This window comes from Eleutherodactylus coqui, chromosome 2, assembly GCF_035609145.1.
Source record: "Eleutherodactylus coqui strain aEleCoq1 chromosome 2, aEleCoq1.hap1, whole genome shotgun sequence".
Classification (NCBI taxonomy): domain Eukaryota; kingdom Metazoa; phylum Chordata; class Amphibia; order Anura; family Eleutherodactylidae; genus Eleutherodactylus; species Eleutherodactylus coqui.
In genome coordinates, this window is record NC_089838.1 from 9,709,953 (window position 1) to 9,718,233 (window position 8,281).

General features: G+C 48.6%; 1 pseudogene; it reads left to right on the forward strand.

Moving 5' to 3' along the window:
- Positions 1-5,579: 5,579 nt before the first annotated feature.
- On the forward strand, positions 5,580-7,595 carry LOC136611065 (E3 ubiquitin/ISG15 ligase TRIM25-like; annotated as a pseudogene).
- Positions 7,596-8,281: the final 686 nt, after the last annotated feature.

Consider the following 8,281-nt stretch of genomic DNA (forward strand, 5'->3'; position numbering starts at 1 on the left):
GTGTCCAAATACTTTTAGTCCATATAGTGTATTATGTGTGATGATTGCAGCATCAATCACTGACATTACTACTATTTTCTGCCCTGGAGGTTGACTGTCACATTGCACCCCTACACAAAGTTGTAACTCTACTACACTCTGGCTTGGTATCTACGGGAAGATTAACGGTATTCCTACTACGTTCTACATGGCGCCCCTCTACAATCCCAGGAGCTTCAAGTTGTATCATCATTTTCCATAAACCATTCTTGTATGACGCGGCATTATCTAACAATGGTCATATCGAACCCCACATATCAGCCTGCCAGTATCTTCAAAACCACACTGTTATGACTGCTGCCGGTTTCTCCAAGTCAATCCATCTTACAGCATCCTTAGATTCTCGCAGAAGGGAGTATTTAGGTTGCAGTTTATCTAGTTTTCGGCAATACTTCAAGTATCTACCTTCTACTTTCCATGGATGGAACAATTCCGGATTGTTAACGGGCTGCAGCAGCCTGTGACGTCCTGTAAATAGTCTAGTACGGCTTGTAATCATTACATCAGCGAGAGGACTCGGACCGGTCCGCGGGGGAGGGGCATGAGCTGGTTTATGACTTGTAAGCATGAGGAACACAAATATAAAAGAAACCTTTAAGTCAGACAACCCCTTTAATCTGCGTTACAAATTCCCTTTGGAGCCTCCATCAAAGATTCCATCAATTCTACTGTAAACAATGCAGCGTTATTACCACTGGTAACATGAAGAGTAATGGCTACTATGTCCATCATGTGACACATCGGGCCGTCCGTCATGGTTGGTTTTCTGTTCCTATGATGGCACAGAGGAGGATAAATGTTTAGCTCAGATGTAAACCTGGCCTTGTGCTGTGCTGATAATGTATTCATATATTTAGGTTCCTGGTTTCACCCAAGAACTTCAAGACCCCCCCCCCCCCCCCCACCGGCTGGCAGGATGCCGATTGTCTAACTGGCAGACACAAATGGGATATGCAAAATCTCTGGGCTGTAAATCGGGCCAGAATCGTGCCGCAGCATCTTATTACATGCCGATGTGTCCCGCATCACATGTCCACCAGTGTGAAGATAAAATGCTGATAACGTATTTTCCCTCTCGTTTCTTTGCCACGTTTTCTCCTTAAAGGGGTTGTCCAGCCGCCCAAAGTGATGTTATTCCCATTAATGCCCTGTAGAGTAAAAGCATCCCACAATACAGCATTACACCTAAAAAACGGGATTCTGCTAACCTTTTTATTCCTTATCTTCTCCTTGTAAAGCTGACCTGCAGAATATTTCAAAGATGGCGCCGCCGAGGTAGTTCCCATGATGCACTGCTCCCTCTCCTCCTCAGTATGTGCGCTCCCGATGACGCCCGTCACATGAATGGAAGACCGGCGTCATTATGAGAGACGCACGCTGTGATGGGGAGAGCGATATCGGGCTGTGAGTGATGGCCTGATATAGCTCTCTCCCTCCGTGCGAGTCCCCACTGCTTTCAATGGAGCCGGCAGCAGGCAGCGCACCAGCCCCATTCAGAGAGATGAAGGAATCTCCTGCTACAGCTGTCACAGCAGAAGCAGGAGATCGCCATCCTCTCCCATTGAAAGTAATTAAAGGGGTTGTCTCGCACCGAAACGGGTTTTTTTTTTTTTAACACCCCCCCCCCCCGTTCGGCGCGAGACAACCCCGATGCAGGGGTTAAAAAAACAACCCGCACAGCGCTTACCTGAATCCCGGCGGTCCGGCGTCTTCATACTCACCTGCTGAAGATGGCCGCCGGGGTCTGCTCCCTCCGTGGACCGCAGCTCTTCTGTGCGGTCCATTGCCGATTCCAGCCTCCTGATTGGCTGGAATCGGCACGTGACGGGGCGGAGCTACACGGAGCCGGCATTCTGCACGAGCGGCCCCATAGAAGACAGCAGAAGACCCGGACTGCGCAAGCGCGGCTAATTTGGCCATCGGAGGCCGAAAATTAGTCGGCACCATGGAGACGAGGACGCCAGCAACGGAGCAGGTAAGTATAAAACTTTTGATAACTTCTGTATGGCTCATAATTAATGCACAATGTACATTACAAAGTGCATTAATATGGCCATACAGAAGTGTATAGACCCACTTGCTGCCGCGGGACAACCCCTTTAAAGTGAAAGTAACACCACATGCTCTCACACAGTGCCCCCACATGGTGCACCTACTTAGTGCCCCCACATGGTGCACCCACAGTTCCCCCCATACAGTGCACCCACAGTGCCACCAAATAACATATTGCCCCTACATAGTGCTCCCACAGTGCCCTCATATAGTGCCCACACATAATATAGTGCTCCCACACTGTCCTCACATAGTGCTCCCACATAGTGCCCCCCAGATAATGCCCCCAAATAATACACCTACATAGTGCCCACACATAGTGCTCCGACAGTGCCCCCGCATAACATAGTGCCCCCCCATGGGGCACCTACATAGTGCCCCCACATGATACTCCCACAGTGCCCCCCAAGTGACCCCACATAACACAATGCCCCCACATGGTGCTCCCACAGTCCCCCAAATAGTGCTCCTACATAGTGCTCTCACATAGTGCCCCCTCATGGTACTCCCACAATGCCCTCCCCCAGTGACTCCACATAACATTGTGCTCCCACATAACAACGTGCCCCCACATGGTACTCCCACGGTGCCCCCTCAGTTCCCCCACATAACATAGTGCTCCCACATAACACAGTTCCTCCACATGTTGCTCGCACATTCCCTTACATAGTGCTCCCACATAGTGCACCTACATAGTGCACCTACATAGTACTCCCACATAACACAGTGATCCCACATAAAACAGTGCCCCCACATAATATAGTGTCCCCACATGGTGCTCCCACAGTGCCGCCATATAACATAGTGCCCAACACAGTGCCCCCACATGGTGCTCTCACAGTGCCCACATAGTGCTCCCACACACTGCCCCCACATAACACGGTGCTCCCACTTGCTACCCCCACATAACATAGTGCTGCCACAGTGCCTCCTGAGAGCCCGCATATAGTGCCCACACACACTGCCCCCACATAGTGCTCCCACATGGCACTCCCACAGTACACCCCCCCCCCTAGGTGACCCCAGATAACATAGTACACCCACATAACACAGTGCCCCCACATAACATAATGCCCACACATGGTGCTACCACAGTGCTCCCATATAACATAGTGCCCCACATAGCACGGTGCTCTGACATAGTGCCCCCCACATAACATAATGCTCCCACATAACATAGTGCCCCCACAATAGTAGCCACAGCAGTAATCGTGCCCCCACAATAGTAGCCCCAGCAGCATCAGTGCCCCCACAATAGTAGCCACAGCAGCATCAGTGCCCCAACAATAATAGCCACAGCAGTGATAGTGCCCCCACAATTACAGCCACAGCATTAATAGTACCTCCACAATAGTAGCCACAGCAGTAAAAGTACCCCCACAATAGTAGCTTCAGCAGCATCAGTGCCCCAACAATTATAGCTACAGCAGTAATAGTGCCCCCACAATAGTAACCACAGCAGTAATAGTGCCCCCACAATTATAGTCACAGCAAAAATAGTGACCCCCAGTAATTGCCCCAGCAGTGGTAGAAACCCTCAATAATTGTCCCAGCAGTAATAAATATTGGGAATCACTATCACTGTTGGGGCAGTTACCCTCTACAATTGCCGCAGCAGTAATAGTGCCCCCATTAGCTATGACACAGACGAGAAAGATGTTTGGCGAATTCTCTTAAAGAAGATGGACACTGAAGTTCCAGTTTGGTCGGGTTCAGGTCGGACTCTGTGCAGCCGGTTCAATCGTGGAACATCCATATCCTCAAAGCAACATAACACAACGTTGGATTTGTGACAAGAGTTTCCTCAGTGGTCCTCGTACAATCTCTGGAGCTAAGAAATGCCCCAGCTTGGCAAGGGTGGCACCGTTGTGCAGACTCTCCTCCAGCTCCGTATGGGGCCACAGCTCCTCATTGAGGCAGGACTCCATCCAGCTGCAGGGAAACCATGGGGGTGGGGGAGGGGGGGCACTCCTGCAGGTAAGTATATAACGTTTGTATGGCTCATATTCAATGCACAAAGTATGTTACAAAGTGCATTGTACGGCCCATACGGACAACCCCTTTAATTCATGAACCTCTCAGATGTCTGATTTCTTCATGAATTTGGATCTTGGTGAATCTCTTCTCTTATCTCGGCTGTAAACTCTTTATTTTCAGTAGATTTCTATTGAATTTCTTTTTAAAAGAGAGGAATAACAGAGGAATTTACTGCAAGTAACAACCCAACGCTTTATATGTGACCACAATGTAGGCCCTAAGTATACAGCAGAAAGAATCTACCCAGTTTTCCCAAAAATAAGACCTACCCTGAAAAAAGCCCTACCCAGATTTTTCGGGAAGGCTTGAAATATAAGCCCTACCCTGAAAATAAGCCCTAGCTGCATTACATTTAAAAAAAATTGAATACTTACCTGGCAGGATCGATCCAGGTCCTCCTGCTGCTGCCTGGAGCTCCGCCGTGCGTCCTGTAGTTCTCGTTCACACACAGAAGATCACTTCTTGGTTATGGGATTCATAAATCCCACCTCCAGGAAGCGATGGCTCCTATTGGTTCTCAAGAATTAAAAACAATCACAGAAAAATGGCCGTTACTTACTGGGTGTGGAGTGCATATAGATGCATCCTCCTCTCACCATGCAGGTAGCTGACTACCAAATGGAGGAGCCAATAACACCTGTGCAGGACACCGATGAGACAGCCAATCACACTGCCTCCTGATAATGAGGGGGGTGGATGCTTGGTGTACACTCCCACACATAGTGGATACAGGGTGCCAGACCATTCTGATATAAGTAGTTCACCATGAAGACCAGCAACCTATTAATGACGCCATGATAATTCGGCGTGTTGCCCTGCATATCCATCAGTGAACACATTGGTATTGCCACCCTGGGCTCCCCCTGGAGTCTTACTGCCACACTGCATGTGAATGATAGATACTAAATGCAAGGCATTGGTTGGATGTTGGCCAAGATACATGAGCCCACTAACCACTTCACGGTTCCTTGCGTTGTAATGGGTCCCTACACTAATATAAATGCGCTCCTATTGGTTCTCGAGCACTGCTCAGCCAATCCATGTAGCGCTCGATGAACTAATGCGATGGCTGTGATTGGTTCATCGACTGCTGCGCTCGATGAACCAATCACAGACATCGCGTTGTGGTGGTGGGATTTATGAATTGGCCAATCAATGCCACGGCTCAGCGTGTTATAGATCCAGAGAGCAGCGGGAGGGACCTGGACCTATTAAGTATAATAAGACATCCCCCGAAAAAAAGACCCAGTGCCTGTTTTGTGACAACAATTAATATAAGACAGGGTCTTATTTTCAGGGAAACATGGTATCATTATGACAACTGTCCATTAACAGGTTAATAGTGATCTTGTGCCGTGCAGCCCCGCCCTGTAGTCAACAGAAGAAAACTTGCTCATACGTCTATGTGCATCAGGAAGTAGTAGATTCGTTTCTCTCTTCCTCTGTCAGCCATGGCGTCTGCTGCTGTGAGAGACGAGCTGCTCTGCTCCATCTGTCTGAGCACTTATACAGATCCTGTAATGCTGAGATGTGGACACAACTTCTGCCGGGTCTGTATTCATCGTGTGCTGGATACACAGGACGAGGATGGAGTTTATTCCTGTCCTGAATGCAGAGAGGAGTCTCAGGAGCGGCCGGCACTGATGAGATGCTTGGCTCTGTGTAACATCATGGAGAACTTCCTGATTACTCCTCCGACACAGACGGAAGCCGGGATCTTCTGCACTTACTGTGTGGACTCTCCTGTACCGGCTGCTAAATCCTGTCTGCACTGTGAAGCTTCTCTGTGCGAGAAACACCTGAAAGTTCACAGCAAGTCAGCAGAACACGTCTTATGTGAGCCCAGCGCCAACCTGGAGGACAGGAAATGTTCTGTCCATAAGGAACTTTTAAAGTACTTCTGTACTAAGGATGCCATCTGTATCTGTGTGTCCTGCAGTTTGGCCGGAGAACATCAGGGTCATCGGGTGGAGATGCTGGATGAGGCCTCTAAGAAGAAGAAGGAGAAACTGAGAAATGTTCTCCAGAAACTGACCACAAGGAGGGAGGAGACTGAGGAAAGAGTCCGGAGTCTGGAGGAGAGCAGGTGGAAAGCTCCAGAAAAAGCATCTGGAGAAGCAGAGAGAGTAACTGCCCTGTGTAGAGACATTAGGAGACAGCTGGATGACCTGGAGAAGAGGGTCCTGAGCGAGATCTCCAGGCAGGAGAAGGAAGAGTCACTCTTATTCTCTACTCTCATCCAGAAGCTGGAAATACAGAAGGACGAGCTGTCCAGGAAGATGAGACACACGGAGGAGCTGTGTAACATGACTGATCCACTGACTGTCTTACAGGAACCAGACACTGGGGACTTGTGTGATCCTGAGGACACGCGGGGACATGATGGAGGTGATGGGGACACAGGGGGACATGATGGAGGTGATGGGGACACGGGGGGACATGATAAACCGCTCCATGATGTAGATGGTCCAGATGTGGCTGTGATCTCAGACACATTGCACACATTATGTGACATAATAAGAGGTATAAGGAGGGGGATCTATGTGGAGGGTCCTGCAGACATATTACTGGATGTAAACACAGCTGGTAATAATATCCATATATCAGACGACCTGAAAACTGCAACCCGGATACGAAAGAACCAGAACCGTCCAGAAACAGCAGAGAGATTCCAGATTTATCAGGTGATGAGCAGGAGGGGATTCTCCTCAGGACGACATTACTGGGATGTGGAGGGCAGTAGATCAGGGGGGTGGATGGTGGGGATGTGTTACCCCAGTATAGACAGGAGGGGGCAGCAGTCATACATTGGCTATAATAACAAGTCCTGGTGTTTGTGGATGTCTTATAATCAGTATTCAGTGAGACATGACAGTGAAGAGATCCTGTTACCTCACATTATATCCAGTAATAGAGTCAGGATCTGTCTGGATTATGGGGCCGGGCGGCTGTCCTTTTATGAGCTGTGTGACCCCATCAGACACTTACACACCTTCACTGCCGCCTTCACCGAGCCGCTTCATGCTGCATTAGGGGTAATTGATGGTTCAATAACAATATTGGGAGAAGCAACAACTGGGAGAAACCATAATAGAAACTGACCAGAGACAGGACTGAAAGACAAACTGATTGGTAGATCAGACAGCCAATGGGATGAATGAGGTGGGGCTGCAGGTGATTATAACCAAAGCCAGGCCCACTTGACCATTTTCCCGGAGTAGGGGACTGCGTATCCCTGCGTATTGTCATGTTCTTACACGGTTATGCCTGCACATGTACACGTATTTTACTCACGCTGTCCTGCGCCGGCTGGCTGGTTTCTTCTTTTTTTCACTTTCCTTCTCCTGTCTCCTGGCAACATAAAACCGCCATACATATGTGATGTAATTGTGTAAGCGCTGTGTTGTGAACGCACCCATAGAGAACAATAGGGCTGTTATGTGCATTATATGCGGTAAAATAGAACACGCTGCGCTCTTTATTACACACATAACATACGCAATAAAATACAGGCAAGCGTGAGCGGAACAGTGAAAGCAATGTCCTTTCACTGACACCTTTTGCGCGTATTATATGCGTGCGCTGTTAGTGCGATGGAATGCTACAGCTATATTCTTGTGCTCCGAATCCAACGGGGTTCAGTTCGAGCTGCTTGAAGGATCATAGACTCGGTCACACAGCATTCTGCGTAATCAACTGATTCTCCCTTTATTAGAAAAAAATAGAAATATTTATACGTTTTTTTAGACTCAGACATTGAAAACGAGCCGAACAACAGCCCTTATTTATAGAGAGCGAAGGGCAGGATGGCGCAGGAGAGACCATTGGGACTTCTCTCACAGTACATTGCGTGTGTTATACCCAATGCACATATGTTGGTGCCCGGCCTATCTGACCGCTGTCGTTATGACTAGATCACATGTGGGGGATCCGCTGTGATTGTATTCTGGGTGTGATCCCTGTGTCTCCTTATGGATAATCCTCCGTGTGTCATTGCTGTTTATCCCAATGATGTCTGATCTACTACATCACATGAACCAGCACTCCCATTTTACCAGGATTGTCCCCCAAAAGAGAGCGCTAAGTGGGTGAAGTCCATGAAAATCTGCATAAAGGTGGCATCCTGATATGTTTGTGGGGTTCCCGGGTAGAT